The 16,559-nt window shown below is 42.0% G+C and overlaps 1 long non-coding RNA gene across 1 annotated transcript; it reads right to left on the bottom strand.

Moving 5' to 3' along the window:
- Positions 1–365: 365 nt before the first annotated feature.
- On the bottom strand, positions 366–8,425 carry LOC116569874. Its single transcript, XR_004277228.1, has 5 exons — positions 8,263–8,425; positions 4,419–4,554; positions 4,175–4,268; positions 1,420–1,536; positions 366–606 (listed from the first exon to the last, which is right to left on the bottom strand). It is a non-coding gene; the product is annotated as an uncharacterized LOC116569874 (long non-coding RNA).
- Between the last annotated feature and the right edge of the window lie 8,134 nt (positions 8,426–16,559).

Genomic DNA, 16,559 nt, shown 5'->3' with positions numbered 1-16,559 from the left:
CTGAGATCATGACCTGAGCAGAAGGCTGACATTTAACTGACTGAGCCACCCAGGTGCGCCTGAATTGGCATTTTAGAAATTTATCCAGGGGCACCTGGGTGGCTCAGTGGGTTGGGCCTCCACCTTCGGGTCAGGTCATGATCCCGGGGTCCTGGGATCGAGCCCCGTGTTGGGCTCCCTGCTCAGCATGGAGTCTTCTTTTCCCTCTCCCTAATCCCCTCTCCCCTGCTTGTGCTCACTCTCTCTCTCTCAAATAGATAAATAAAATCTTAAAAAAAAAAAAAAACCACCAATTAAAAATCACAGGTCATGCCACACTGATGTGTCTTGATCAGGTGTGAGATACATAGCAAGTAACTCATGGCTAATTTTTTTAAACCCCAAATTTACAACGGGTTTATCTTTTGCTTTTGAATATAAAGGAGAACAGACTTAAGGGAATCCTTCTCATGGCCTCACATCCACACCCACTCACTCCCTTGCATCCACAAATGGTTTCCTGAGTGGGAGAGACAGAAGTGTGGGAAGAGCCAGGGCTGTGGGAGCACACGCGATGCTGGCTGTCGTCACGTGGGACACGTCAGCAGGGCATCAGCCTGTGCGCACCTGCAGACAAAAGGAGGTTGAGAACCACTGTTTAGAAAGGCTCAGCAATAGCCATGTGCTCCAAATTCAGAGCAAAAGAGTCACTAATCTCACCCCACACACGATGTTTATGTGACATATGCAACTGTAGTGTGCAGCCTGACATCTGCAAGGTAGCTCTTGTGCCAAGGCCATATTCACGGCTGGCGATGCTTTCTAAACTTTTGTTACTATAGAATGTTTCGTCTCCAAACCCAATCTTACAATTCATTCATTCACACAAAAACTCTCCCTGAGTGCCTACTGTGTGGCAGGAAGAGCTATATTATGGGTATTAATCACACAGATGCTGTCCCCGGGTACAAGAAATTAGTTGTGGAGACAAACAGTAAGTCAGGCAGAGACTAAACAAAAATTTATAAATTGCAAAGCTTCACAAAAGAAATGAATAGGAAACCAGGGCAGGGAGAGTGTAATCAGATAAGGAGATCGGGGAGGGTTTCTCTGAGGCTTTAAGTGTATGCTGAGACCTAAAAGCTGGGGAGAGATCAGCCAGGCAAAGAACAGGAGATGGTGCACGAGGCCAATGACAGATCTTGAGGTTGGTAAATGGAAGCATGATGTGGGGCCGATCTGCAGAACTGGGCAGTTTCTCCCTGGTAATGCTCAGAGGCCCAGGTAAGCATTACAGAGGGCTTGCTTTGGACTGACACAGAATTGAACGTTCTGGGCAGTGGTGTCACGGAGGGCCTAGGAGGTGGGGGAGATGAAGGTACTTTGAGAAACACGAAAATATTAATATTCTGCAAGAGATTGCAGAGACCCCATATTTACCAACGCAGACACTTCTTTGTTTTTCCTCCTCTGATGTCTTTGCAGAGATCTGAATGCCTCTGATCCATCACAGGGATTCGGAAATGTTGAGCAGATTTCGCTAAAATCCAGAGGTGCCTGGAAGAGAAGTTCAAGTTCACATCATCAGGATTATATCATTTCGCAGAAGACAGCCATGGTCTATATATCAACGAACGAGGCCTAAGGCAGCACTTTATTCCAGTACTTTTCTACGATTCCAACCCCCAACTCGAGGAATGTTGTAAAATCCATGACAACTTGCCATGTCCCACATATTATCCACCATTACCATAAATCAAGGTTTCGTGTTTGTAATTTATGTCTCAGCACTTAGAGAATACCTTGCTAGTTATTTTAAAGAGATAAATCAAATCAAAACTTTGTTAATAAAATACTAGAAATGTCATAAGACTTCTGATTTATTTAAAGATGTCTAACTTTCTTGATCTCCATTTATTTCAAGTTTGAAGAAGAAAAATGGTTAGCTGGATCATCTTGCTCTTATTTTTATTCCTTAATTTAGGAGATTACATCTCAGCTCCAAAACCATTTTTAATAATGAGATATGCAATGTTTAACTGTTGATGCTTTTAAAAGAATAAACATGATTAAGATTAATTCATGCAGTCCCAGATATATTCGAATAATGGATTAGTCTGTATAGCACATTTGATTCATGTCTGATAGTCCAGCTTTTTTATTTTAGCTGCATCCATACACACAGAAATTTACTCCTTTGTTTAAAAGCCAGAACCGTTTATGCAATGGAAGGAAATGAATATAGACTGACCACTGCTGGGTTGAACCTTCCAATTTCCCTGAGTTACCAATCATATATATTCACAGGATATGATGAGGATACAGCAAGTTAACATTATCAAACAAAGAGTGAAAGGTATTCATGGATTACAGAAAGGTCTTTTCAAAAGCAGAGTGCCAGAAGATAAGAATTAAATAAGTGAGAAAAAGTAAGTAGAGAGGGCAGCAGAAAACTTTTGGAGGTGATGGACAGGTTTATGGCACAGATCGTGGTGATGGTATCATGGGTGTATACTTATCTCCAAACTCCTCAAATTATGTACATTAAATACGTACAGTTTTTAAATGTCAATCATTCCTCAATAAATGGGTTTTTAACAATAACAACAAACAAAAGAATTAAATAAACGGAAGGCACTGAAAGGAAAAGACAAAATCTGGATAAGCACAAAGGAAAGGAAGGAAAGGGATACTTTCTTTTTCTAGCAAAGAGTTATGTCTATACCAGATCTCAAAGCAGAAAGTGATTATCCATTTTTGGTGCCAACTAACTTATATTTTCCATCAGGGAGGATGAGGGGCAAATTTTTGTCATTGACCTGGGAAATAATTACCAACATTCTTCACTTACTACTTGAATGATTTTTGTCCTTCCTGCATTAGTGAACATATATAGTTTTGATGCTGATGAAAACTCAGGCAAAGAAACATAATGGAGTTACTCACTGTTTTTACAACTTCAAAATGACCAGCAAAGAGACGTAGTCTGGGGCGCCTGGGTGGCTCAGTGGGTTAAGCCGCTGCCTTCGGCTCAGGTCATGATCTCAGGGTCCTGGGATCGAGTCCCGCATCGGGCTCTCTGCTCGGCAGGGAGCCTGCTTCCCTCTCTCTCTCTCTGCCTGCCTCTCAATCTACTTGTGATTTCTCTCTGTCAAATAAATAAATAAAATCTTTAAAAAAAAAAAAAAAAGAGACGTAGTCTGGCATCATTTTGGTGGGCCTGTTCATTTTTTAATATTTGCCAAATAACACTATTTTTTTTTAAGATTTTATTTATTTATTTGACAGATATCACAAGTAGGCAGAGAGGCAGGCAGAGAGAGAGGGGGAAGTAGGCTCCCCGCTGAGCAGAAAGCACAATGCGGGTCTCCAGCCCAGGATCCTGGGCTCATGACCTGAGCTGAAGGCAGAGGCTTAACCCATGGAGCCACCCAGGCGCCTGCTAAATAACACTATTAAGTGACAAGAACATTGCATATAAAATTAACACTTATTATAAAATGAGAAATAACCCATGATAAGAAGTTAAAAAAAAAAAGTAAAAGAAAGCACATTTCTACTTAGTATCGTCTAAATTTAAAGCATAGGGATTGGGGGGAAAAAACTTAACTAGGCTCAGCAACTAACAGCTGCGGGATCTAGAAAAACTCAGCAGCTTCAGTTTATCACGTTCAAGGTACAGTGTGCTCTCTTAGGTCCTGTTTTAGCTGTGAAGTCCATTATGATTGACTCTACCAGCCAAGACACTGTTGCCTTCCACTGAGTACAGAGCCTCATAACTTCCAAATGGGCTTAACTGGCAAATTACTGGCTAGTTTAAGAAAACACCACCCTCTCTAGCCTAGGTCTTGCTACCCCGGAGAAATACCAAACCTTAATATTTAAAGAGATCCTTACTTTAGTTATTGGTATAAACTCGAGATTAAAGCAATATCCTCCTTTCAATTTCACTTCTATTCCTTGTGTCACAAAGAGGCAGGAAGGACACTGTTTTCTCCTCTCCTTGATGGCAACTCACCAATACTCCATCGCACACACATTCCTCGTACTCACAGTATTTGCACAAACATAGGACTATCAGAATAGTAAGAATCACACAAAGAACAGATGCTGCAAATAGACTGCAGGTTACGTGAGTGTCCATTTTTAAAGCTGTGAGTATTTTAAAGGTGAACTGAAAAAGAGAATCGCTTACTGTGCCGAAAGAGGCATATGTGGAGACAAGCGGCAAAAAAACGGAAGAGTCGTGAGGATTCTCAGTCATACCTCATACACAGCCAAGCCACTTCCTAAGAAAAGTAAATGGGAAAAAATGGTTAACACTTACACTGGGCAAAGACCAAGTTGCCGAAAACAGTTTTAAACAATGCCATACACGATTAGGTGACCTACTGTGGAGCCCCTCCCCCATTTTCAGATCCCCGGTTTCTGTGACTGACCTGCTAGTGAGGGCGGCTATCCCGTACCGTGGCAATGAATAAAACAAATGAGCAACCAGAAGCTGAAAGAATGAAGAAAGTCTCTCTGTTCCTACAGCTCAAAGTCAAAATTCAAAGTCTCCATTCCTTACTTAGCCTGTCCAAACAGATAAAAGAAAAACATTCAGATCACTGACTTCAGTCCCCAAAGAGAAGCCACCCCCTTAAATAAAGCACTTCACAGCTCTCATCTCACTGAAGCTATCGTCATGAGCTGTTTCCACCCATGTTCCCATGAACACAGTAACATAACTGCCTTTGGCATACGTTTGAAAAATGTAACAGCGCCTTGATCCTGCACTTTTAGTTGCAGGATGGCAGAGAGGGTTGCTGTGGGACGCTACGTTTTTCTGCACAGGAACACTAAAGCTTTACCTACAGAGTGTGCAGATGTAGTGGGTTGGAATGAAGAGTCAGGCAACCAGGATGTGGAAGATCCCACTTTGCCTAATGACCTAGTGGGAAAACCACACATGCCTTACAATTTCCTGGGACCAGAAAGACAGGAGACTCGCTCTGCCTCTCCCAATTCCTGGGCAATTCTGGGAATCTCACATCTCGGACATCTCTTTCTTCTGTTTGGTGGGACTTTGGGCATTACATGTGGCTCTGAAGAGGCCCTCAAACACTGTGTCTAAAATACAAGGAGAATGTGTTCTAGGGAGAAAGGAAAGTGTCCTAGCCCCCTGCTCTAGCCAGGGCTCCCTCATGGTGACCAAGGATTCAGGACAATAGAACCAGACTCAGGAAGCAGATGGAAGCAGATGGAACTTAGGGGTTTATGACAAAGGCCTTTCCCATTAACACTCTCAGAAGGAGGAACCTCAAACTACCCTAAGTTCAATGAGTATAGAAGCCTAAAAACAGAGGTAGGTCTCAGCCCTTCTCTGACATGTAAAGGCATCAATATAACAGTTACGCCTGATCTACTTGAATTTAACCTGTGAACCAGAACATTCAGTGTCTACAGTTGAGGCTTCCTTCCTCAATTCTCAATTATTTCTCTTTCAAATCCAGGTTTCTCTTGGGCCACTAACTGCTTTCAAAAGTATTTCAGGCAATTCCTAGATCTCTGCTAAGGCTGATGGGCTATCAGGACATCAGTTAATGTTAACACTGGGTCCAGCACGTGGGGCAGAAGAGGCTGGGATTGACAGCAATCCAGTTACCTGCGCCTGACATGAATGGGCTTGTATATGAATGAACGGCCCACAAAAGAGGCTTTTTGGCAGAACAAGAAAGAAAAGAGACTTATAATCTGGTAAAATGTTCTAAGAAGTATGCTAAAGTTTGACCTCAAACTTCTTAAGCTCTCACATCCAACTATCAGCTAAAATAAATATAGTAGATAAACACAGTAGTTGAGGCTACCTTGAAGAAACCACCAACCTTAGAAATGCTGGACAGTCTACAGAAGTTCTGACATGGTTCAGCCAACCAATTGATGGCATTAAAAGATGTGTGTGTGTGTGCACTGTTTGGAATGAATGAAACTTTAATGACATTAACAACCAACTGCAATGTGCAGACTGTATTTTAAGATTTTATTTATTTATTTGACAGAGAGAGCGAGACAGCACAAGCAGGGAGAGCAGCAGAGGAAGAGGGAGAAGCAGGCCCCCTGCTGAACAGGGAGCCCGATGTGGGACTTGATCCCAGGACTCTGGGATCATGACCTGGGCCGAAGGCAGACGCTTAACCATCTGAGCCACCCATGTGCCCTGTAGACTGTATTCGGATCCTAACTTGCACAAAGCAAATGTGAAAAGTCACTCTGGTGATAATCAGGGATATTTAAACATAGACTGTTAGAGGACACTGAATCAGTTACAAGTCTGTGCTGATGCAATGACAAGATACTTGGAAATTTTCTTTCATGTTCTCAAGAAAAAAGTGGTGGAGTTGCTGAAACAACATGAGCAAAATTTTTTTTTTTAAAGATTTTTATTTATTTATTTGACAGACAGAGATCACAAGTAGGCAGAGAGACAGGCGGAGAGAGAGAGGAGGAAGCAGGCTCCCTGCTTGAGCAGAGAGCCTGATGCGGGGCTTGATACCAGGACTCTGAGATCATGACCTGAGCCGAAGGCAGAGGCTTTAACCCACTGAGCCACCCAGGCGCCCCCAAATGTTGGTTTTTATTGAAAGGAGTGATAGGAGGGTGCAGGTTCCTTCTAGTCTCTTGTGAATGTGTCATAATTTCCACAATAAAAAAGGCTTTAAAAGCCAGTGTATTACCATTAATCTTAAAAAGTACATAAATATCCTTATTATAACATAATTTATCTCAGTGCAAAATGGAAATAACCTCAAAGTTCTGCAATAGGAAAAAAAAACTTAAAATGATGATAAACCCGTTTGACAAAAATTATGCAGCTGTTAAGATGACAATACAGAAGAGAACAACAAAGAAGGTGCTTATGGACTTATTTTTAGAATAAGGATTACATCCTTATTATGAACTTAACTCCTCAGAATAGGTATGAAGATAAACAGAGCAAAGCATATGTAAGAAAAAATAAAACAGCAAGTTGATGTATTATAAAGGGCAGTGGAATGTTTTTCTTTTTGGCGAAATAATACTGTTTCTGAAAGTGAAGAGCTGAAATGAACAAAACAACAAAAATTGACCTGGGCCTCCACAGGCTGAAATGCAACATAGTGTAGCAGAAACAGCACCTGCCTCCAGAGTTGCATGATCTGGGGGTTATTTAAACAATCTGAGAATTGGTTTCCTCCTATCTAAAATTAATATAAAATATCTAACCTTGTGGATGCTACAAGGATCAGTGGTGTAAGTAAATATCTATCACAATCACCCGGCATGCACTAAACCTTCTGTAAGCAGAACTATTTATTACTGTCACATTAAGGGGTGTGTTGGGGGGGTGGTTCTGGAAAAGAGAAAAAAATGAGGTGTGGTGATGGTGAAGCGGCTGTGGATGTTTTTTGTTTTTTAAAAAGATTTTATTTATTTATTTGCGAGAGAGAGAGAGAGCATAAGCAGGAGGAGCAGCAGGCAGAGGGAGAAACAGACTCCCCACTGATCAAGAAGCCTGATATGGGACTCGATCCCAGGACCCAGGGATCATAACCTAAGCGGAAGGCAGATGCTTAACCAACAGAGCCACCCATGTGTCCTGAAATTTCTAATCTAAATACCACAACTGATTTCTACAGTGAGAAAGTAAAAGCCAGAAGAAAAGAGGCATGATTCCAAAAATAAAAGGAAAGAAAAAGCAGTGTTTTGCGAGGAATGGGTATGCTTGCCCCAGGACTAATACCCTCAAATACAGGTTTGGTCACAGCTGCCAGAATCTGTCCAAGACCAGGATTAGTTCTGTTCCTGGAGTTTTCTTACACTTCAGCTGGCGATGATCAACCCCCCCCCCAACCATTTTTTGGGGGCAATGATTCATTTTTAATCATCTGATTATAGTTTGAGCTCGGAGACAAGACCTACATTTCTTCTCTCTCTCTTTTTAAAATTATTCCCTTACAATTTGATCCCTGTCTTCCATCATCAAACACTGCCAAGGAGGCTCGTCTCTCTAGCCCCATATAAAGGCACCTAAACATTTCTTGTACCTTCTTCAGATCTGGGGTCCTCTAGGTCTTTTTCTTAGTTTCCTCTAGCCATGCTCTTCTTCCCCTTCCTGTAGACCTGTACGTTTTGCCCTGGAGCTGCAGGGCAGAACATTGTATGACATGGCTCTTCCATTCTTCTACCTTATTCCCCGACCCCTTGTCCGCCTCTGCCTTACTGTACCAGAGAAGCCTTAGCACCACTCCAAGTAGCCCTGACCTGCAGCTGGCCACGTAAGATTTTAGGGCCTCATGGCAAAATGCCCTGTCTTCATTCTTTGTGCAAAAGCCGTATTACCATAAACGTCTGCAGCCTTGGGACACCTGGGTGGCTCAGTCAGATAAGCGTCTGCCTTCGGCTCAGGTTGTGATCCCAGGGTCCTGGGACGGAGTCCCCCATCAGGCTTCTTGCTCAGCAGGGAGTCTGCATCTCCCTCTGCCTGCCGTTCCCTATGCTGGTGTGCTCTGTCTCTGACAAATAAATAAATAAAATCTTGAATTAGGAAAAAAAAAGGACAGTTCAGCTGAAAAATACCCAGTCTTTGTGATGTGGTCTCTCTGGTCTTGTACAGCCTCTAACAAATGATCCTTCAAAACCACCCAGAGATGAGGCACTGAAAGACGGACTTCAAGGAGCAGCCCCTATGGGTGTCACATTACAGGGACATATTATTACAAGAGGGAACTATCATTACATCTCCAAATCTGAAGTCAACTCTGAGGCAACTTTTATGAGTGCTGGAAATTATGTTGTGAGCCACACAGGAAGGTCATGCTGTAGAAAGGGGCCCCCTCAGAAGCAAAAAAGGGGAAGTCAACACTGCTTGTGGACCTCCTCAAGGTGGTGTGTGAGGCACCACCACAAGTCCTCTATGTGTGTTATTTCACTGTTTCCTTTTCTTTCCTTCTTCCACTCAGATTTATTCTTCCAAGTATCCCACAGTAGTCTGTACACATTCTATCATTTCTACTGAGGATGAACTTGGAGATGATTCGAGACTGCCAGTGTCAGAATCAGAGACAAACCTATTTCTTCAAACTCCCAGGATATATATTCTTTGTAAAAGTTCCCACTAGTTTTCAGATGATAGAACACTGAAGGATACATACTGACACAAACATTACTGTTCCTTAAACTATGCTATGGGCATAAAGAATGCTAAATACTCTGTGGGCTTTTGCCTCGTGCTAGCACATCCCTCGGTTCAAAATTAGTACCTTTTCAGAACGTGGGTGCCGGTACGAGAACGAACCCAGGAAGAAGAAAGCTGTATGAGGACCTCACTCTCCCACTGGGCAGACTCTCTCAAGATGGCCTGACACCCCTGACCACTAATTGACATTCTTCTCTGCTGCATGCTTGCCTGTGCCTATTAGAGTATTAAAATATTAATAGGGTCTTGGTATCTGTCATTATTAATTTTAGAGAGTAACAAGGACATGCTGAGCCCTAGTATTGATAGATTTGCAGAATATGTTAATCATAGCACTCATTACTCAGCTAAGTTACTCTTTTTTCAGATGGTTTTTCTCCACTAATCATTTCTGATATTTAACAATTTGTCATCTCCAACTACGCACGCTTGTTTCTTAGAAGTATTCATATATGTATCTTTATAATGTCTTTATAGCAACAATCTATTAAACAATTGTGCCCCATCACCTAATGACAAAATCTGACAAATACCTAGAGAATTCAACTAAGAAATGAGTAGATTATTAAATCTGGCAGAAAATAATATGTTCCTGCTTTTGAAATGAGAAAGCTGTAGCAAAAAGTTAAATGACTTTCTAACAACTAACCTGCATGAAGATCTAATCTTTTCTCATTCCGGAAGCTTGAAGATTTAGATCTGGGGTCTGTATTTAACAAAGGCAGACTCAGACTTCGATTACAGCATGGGACTCAAATATAATTGCAAAGGTAACTAAGAAGTATCTTTTTATTGTCACCCAAAACCTTCAACGCAAATTATGTACAGAGGAAAGGAACAAATCACACAGTCCTTAAAAAGTAATAAAAAATCCTGCCTTCAGGTAACAGTTCTTTTTAAAGATTTTATTCATTTATTTGAGAGAGAGAGAGAGAGAGCCAGAACAAGCAGGGAGAGAGGCAGAGGGAAAAGCAGACTCCCTGCTGAGCTGAGAGCCCAACATGGGACTCTATCTCCGGACCTAGAGATCAGGACCTGAGTGGAAGGCAGACAAAGGCAGACAAAGGCAGATGCTTAACCATCTGAGACATCCAGGAGCTCCCTTCAGCTAAAGATTCTTATCCCACTTGACGGTCGATGCCACCACACACACACACACACACACACACACACACACACGTCTTTTTATTCTTCTTCTTTTTTTTTATATTTATTTATTTGACAGACAGAGATCACAAGTAGGCAGAGAGGCAGACAGAGAGAGGAGGGGAAGCAGGCTCCCTGCTGAGCAGAGAGCCCGATGTGGGGCTCGATCCCAGGACCCTGGGATCATGACCTGAGCCGAAAGCAGAGGCTTTAACCCACTGAGCCACCCAGGTGCCCCCTTTTTATTCTTCTTAACCTATTCCCACTATCACTTCTAAGAGATCAGTATGTTACCTGCCCCCCAAATGGGATGATGGTGGCAACATATATAAACCCCTGTCTTATGCATCATACCCCATTACCTACAGAAAAATCTATACCTCAAAGCTCGAGATGAATCAATGCTCACGCCCTCCTTCAGATAACTGTGTTACTACTTAATTACTTACCATGGTATCTTCACCCTCCAGGAAGAGGACAGATGAAAGCATGAGGAATGCAGATGGAACCAGAAAATAATTTGGCTGGTTTGCATGATCCCCATTACTATTTATTAAATACCTCTTAATGAGGTTTCCGGCAGAAGCAGAAATGTTTTCAATTTAGAAGCCGAAATAGCCCCAATTGTGCTTTCCCTCAGGCTCTCTGTATCACAAATCAAATAGTGATGCATCTCTTTATAACATGACTCGCATGGCTTTTCATGGCCCAGACTCATGACAAGTTAGAACAATAGGCTGCTTTGCTCCTTCCTCTCAGGCCACAACTAAAATGCAAAACAAAACAAAACAAAAACAAAAAAACAACTCCAACCAAGCAACCAACCTCTGGGGGAGGTGTTTTCCATTTTCAGTATTGTGCAGTTCATGCTTCAATTGATAATCCAGATCTCTTCGAACGATCTTGAAGAGGCTTACAGTTTTTCCACTGAAAAATGTAAATCCCAGCCTACCTCCCAAATGCATTCCATAATGAATAATTCCGTAAAAGAAAACATCACAAAAAAACGGGATGCTCTGAAAAGAGGCGGTTGTAATTAACCCATGATTCCCCACAAACTCCTTACTTTCACTCCGGTCAGTAGAAATTTTTTGAAAATCAGATTGTCCCTGTGAGGATGGCAAGTACCGTAGAAAAGACAAGAGAATGCTGACACCATGAACAGCCTGAAAGTTGGGACTTTTCTGCTTAATCCCTGACACAGCACATTGTCCTATGATGGCTCTCTCTTCTAGTCTAACGTGGGTGTTGGTAGGGTGTGGGCCTGTGTGGATAAAAGGGATGAGAATGGACCTCTGCTCCGATGTGGACTGAACGACTAATGTCAACCTTTTGGCCAGACAGTGGCCCTCTTTGTCTCAGCCTTACTCACACGGCCACAGTAACACTGCTGGGTGATGCTATGGACTCATTGTATCCCCTCTCCCCGTCCGTTCATTTGGTGAAGCCCTAACCCACAGTGGGATGGTGTTTGGAGACAGGGCCTTTGGGAGGTATACATGTTTAAATGAGGTCATGGCGGGAGCCTCGTGGGATTGGTGTCATTATAAGAAGACACAACCAGAAAGCTTGCTTTCTCTCTCTCTAAAGAAGAGATCATACATATGTGCACACACTGAGACGGCCACCATCTATAAGCCAGGGAGAGAAGTCTCACCAGAACCCGACCAGACTGGCACCCTGGTCTTGGACTTCCAGCCTCCAGAACCGCGAGAAAGTCAGTTTCTGTTCTTTAAGTCACCCAGACTATGGTATTTTGTTATCACAGTCTGAGCTCACTATACCCGCTGAAGAGACAGATATTTGGGGCAGAGTCATTTCCATAAAAATAGAGTTGCTCTAAATGCAATGGACAGTTATTTCCTCTTTCATGCTCCTATTTATGACATTTTCATTTAAACCTACACCTTTTGACCAGTGCCTGGGGCTGCCACTCTAAAAAAGCAAACAAAAGCCTCAGAACTGGGGAACAAGAGAGTGAGTACAGCTCTTCTCAGAAGACAGAGCAACAGATTCCATTTTCTGCACATGATATCCTATTCCAACCGCAGCACGTAAGAGCAAAGGCACTTGGGGATCCCTCTGGGAGGGAGCTGGAGCCCTGCCACTGAAGAGGTCAAGGTCAGAGCAGAGCCTGGGCTGAGATATGTTTGCGACACCACCCTTGGTACCTGGGCTCTCCCCATGCCTTGGCCCTTGCACTCCACACTTCCATAGTGTATGTGCTAAGCTCAAGGGAGTTCATTGAAGAGATCACTGGTCTCCCACAAGGAATAACTTAAAAGGAGAGGGAAACTGCTAAATCCCACTCTATAAATCAGGTTTGTTCTGTTCTGACTTGCAAATCTGAAGCTTTCTATTTGACTCCATGTGGTTGTGTTACATGAGGGCTCCCACAAGCCTGAGATAACACAGCTAGGTTTACCAGCTGCCAGTGGCCCCAAATTAGTAATTTCCCAGAGACAAATCAGTCTCTAATAAACTGCTTTCCCCTGCTTAAAAAAAAAAAAAAGAAAAGAAAAGAAAAAAAAAAAAGAATAAAATGTCAATGCCATGCAGCCAAGTACAGAGATGGAAATGAAAGCTCAGCCTATCACCGCGGGCTTTATTTTTATTTTTAATAAAATTGATTTGGATCAATTTGAGATAACTGCTGGGGCATGCACGGCTTTACTTTTGACACGTCATTTGTTTTTGTTTCTGATCTGGGCTCAAAAGGAAGATTGCCAGTGTTTTTCCAGTGGCACAAAGCAGTTTCAGAAGAGTTAAAATAAGAACCCCTACCTGCTTAATCTGCCAGAAAACACATGAGAGGAGCAATCAGTTCTGGGAAGAGTTGCTCTGAATGAGGTATGCCTGGCTGCTTGAGGCCATGCTGTTTGTCAGTCTTTCAAAATTCAAGTCATTACCAGATGCTGATCTACTATAATATTGTGATATTTTATCTGATTACACTTACCTGATTGTGCCTTATCTGCTATTTGCCTTCCCATTCTTCCATGTATATTAAATGCAGGTGCTTTTATTATTCTGAGAGCTAGAAAGTGTTGACTGCTCTGAATATAAATGGGGATATTATATCATTAACTTGCTCCGAAAGCAGGGCCATTCACTGTGTAAATCACATGCAAGGTACCTAGTGGAGACACAATAAACCATAATGTCTTGAGAAAGAAAGCAATGAGGAATGGATAAGGAGATAAAAATTTAAGGCATTGTTAAAGAAGGGTAATCTTCAAAATCCTATTTGGTTCTTTCAAACTAGCATTTGTTGTGAATATAACCTTTATATTAGAAACTTTTCTAAGTTCATAAAAAAAAACTTTGGGGGGAGGCATGGTAACATGTAATGTTATCGCTCCTAGGATTGCATAAAAACACGATCACTAACATTCTATGGCTTCCCTAAGTTAGGAGAACCAGTCTAATCTTTTAGAAAAGTACACTATGCTTTGGCAAACATATTCTTACCCCACACAGATGTGCAGCTTAAACAAGGTGAACAAATGGCCAGATGATTTATGTATTTCCAGACATTGAAAGGTGAAGAGTGCAGACTCCAGCCGCAAATTTCAAAGGAAGTAATGTGCGGTGAATTAAGGCAGAACTGTGACAATGTGTACCTGTCCGATGGTCTGGGGTTATATGCTCTGCTTAGTTTCCACTATGTTGGCCTCCCTGAAAGTTAATCCACAGTTATTTAAGTGGAAAGTTTCAGAAAATCCATTTCTGGAGCAAATGTTATGTGAGAGTTGAAACACTGCTCCGTGTTGCAGAGACTATCAGATGGCCCAGGCACTGAGGAGGGTGTCGGATTCCTCTTCCAACACAACAGCGGGGAGCCAGGCCCTGTAAAGGAACACACGTGATTCTCTGCCTGAAGCAATGTGGCCAGCGTCCTCCTCTGACTCAGATCAGAAGGGGTGGGGCAGAAGAAAGCAAGTGTGGAGACAAATGGGAACCTGCGGAGTAAAGTTCTCCTTCCCGTGCAATCAAGGAAGACAAGGGTTTCCTCTCTCCCCTTCTTCTCAGATTCCGTATGTGAGGCGCAGGACTACTCCTCTCTCTGCACCATTCCCCCTTATGTACAAATGCATACTGCGGTCAATTTTCTTTTAACTCAACAAATGTATGTTGAGAACACCTCTTTAATTCAAGGTTGCTGTAGAATCAGAGAATCCATTCTTCCTCTTCTTAAATTATGTGTTTGAAAACAAAACACGAAGGGGTGCCTGTCTGGCTGGCTCAGTCAGTGACCATGGGACTCTTGATCTCAGGGTTGTGGTTCAGGTCCCACACTGGGTGTAGAGATTACTTAAAAGTAAAATCTCATTAAAAAAAAAACATGAATGTGGAAGATGGTCTGATCTTTTCAATTATTCCACATTGGTACATATTTTTTTCAGGAAAGCCACTGTAATATGTTTCTCATAACATGATTCAGCTTCATTTATTTGTTTATGTATAAAAGTAACCTGAATGGAGTATTATTTTTTTTAGAAGAGCTAGTCTTGAAAACTTGCGAAAAGACAAAATAAATATCCCAAATATAAAAGGTAAAACCCTAAGTCTTTCTAAAGAGAATGTATGGGAGAATGTGTTCATGACTTAAAAAAAGATAGCCAAGATTTCTTAGGTCATAGAAAGCAATAACCATTAAAAAAATTAGGCTTCATAAAAAAAAAATGAAAAAACTGCTACTCATCAAAAGACACCATTAAGAAAATAAACAGGCAAGTTACAGAATTGAAGGAAGCACCGGCAAAACCTATATTTGACAAAGGACTGTTTTCCAGGATCTACAAAGAACTGTGACAATTTAACAACAGAAAGACAAACACACGAATTAAAAATGGGCAAAAGATTTAAAGAGTCAAAAAGTATATACACCAGAATGTCCAAGAAGCACATAAAAAAATACTCAATGTCATTTTTTATCAAGGAAATGCAAATTAAAATCACAAGGAGATGCCACTACGCCCACCTTCCCCCCACCACCCCAGAATGGCTATAAAGAGACTGACTCCACCAGTCAAGGGCAAGGTGACAGACCTGGTACAATGTGGTTGATGGCAGGGTAAAATGACACAACCACACTGGGACAAGGTCTGGAGGTTTCTTGTACCCGGTAGCCAGTACTCCCATACACAAGTATTTATGCAGTATAAAAGAAAACATATCCACAAGACTTGTGATGTTCATAGCCACTTCTACCCTATAGCCCAAACCTGAAACAGGTCCAGTGTCTACCAGTTGGGAAGAGATAAACAGTGGTGAGCAATGGAACGAGCAACACAAAAGAACTAGAGTTCACGTAGTTCATCGATCTAAAACTTAATTGGGCATCAGAATTACTTGAGAGTTTTCTAAAAAATACAGGTTTCTTGACTACACTTCAGAGATTCTGATTCAGAAGTTCAGTAGTTATCAAAAAGGTCCTCATGGATGGGGCACCTGGGTGGCTCAGTGGGTTAAGCCTTTGCCTTCGGCTCTGGTCATGGTCCCAGGGTCCTGGGATCAAGCCCCACATCGGGGTCCGTGCTCAGCAGGGAGCCTGCTTCCCCCTCTATCTCTGCCTGCTGCTCTGCCTACTTGTGATCTTTCTAGTCAAATAAATAAATAAAATCTTAAAAAAAAAAAAAAAAGGTCCTCATGGGATTTCAGAGCAAACCTAGGTTTGACAACCCATGATCCTGTTCATTTCTTTCATCTACTTCAAACAGATACTCCAGAAAGATGGCAAGGGAAGTATCGTTTCCTCTGCTTCTTCTACCTACCACGTACTGTTCATGCTATCCCATTTAAACTGCATGATGACTCCTCAAGTGGGTATTATAAACTCCACTTTACAGTCTGGAAAATCAAGACCAGGCAACATTCAGTGACTCTGTCCCAAGCCATTAGAGCTAACAGGAGAGGAACCAAGATTTGAAACTAGATGGATCTACCAAGCTCTCACACTAGCACAAACCTTTTCATAAAGGATAAGGGGGAAAGTTCCAGGAAAATCTGGAGAGAAAGAGAGACAGAGACAGATGGACAGAAATGGAGACAGACAGAGACAGATTTAGAGCTTTGTTCCCAGGTAGATGGCTCTACTTCAGGACTTCGGATCCTCAGAGTTCTCTACGTGAACATCCCAAACCGAATACCTTATCTTCCTCTCACAAACACATAATAGTCTTTACGACTTGACTGTTAAAACACATTGTAGGCA

This window comes from Mustela erminea, chromosome 12 (assembly GCF_009829155.1).
Source record: "Mustela erminea isolate mMusErm1 chromosome 12, mMusErm1.Pri, whole genome shotgun sequence".
NCBI classification, from domain to species: Eukaryota; Metazoa; Chordata; class Mammalia; order Carnivora; family Mustelidae; genus Mustela; species Mustela erminea.
Note: the sequence above shows the minus strand (reverse complement) of the source record. Positions and strands in the feature narration are given on the sequence as shown.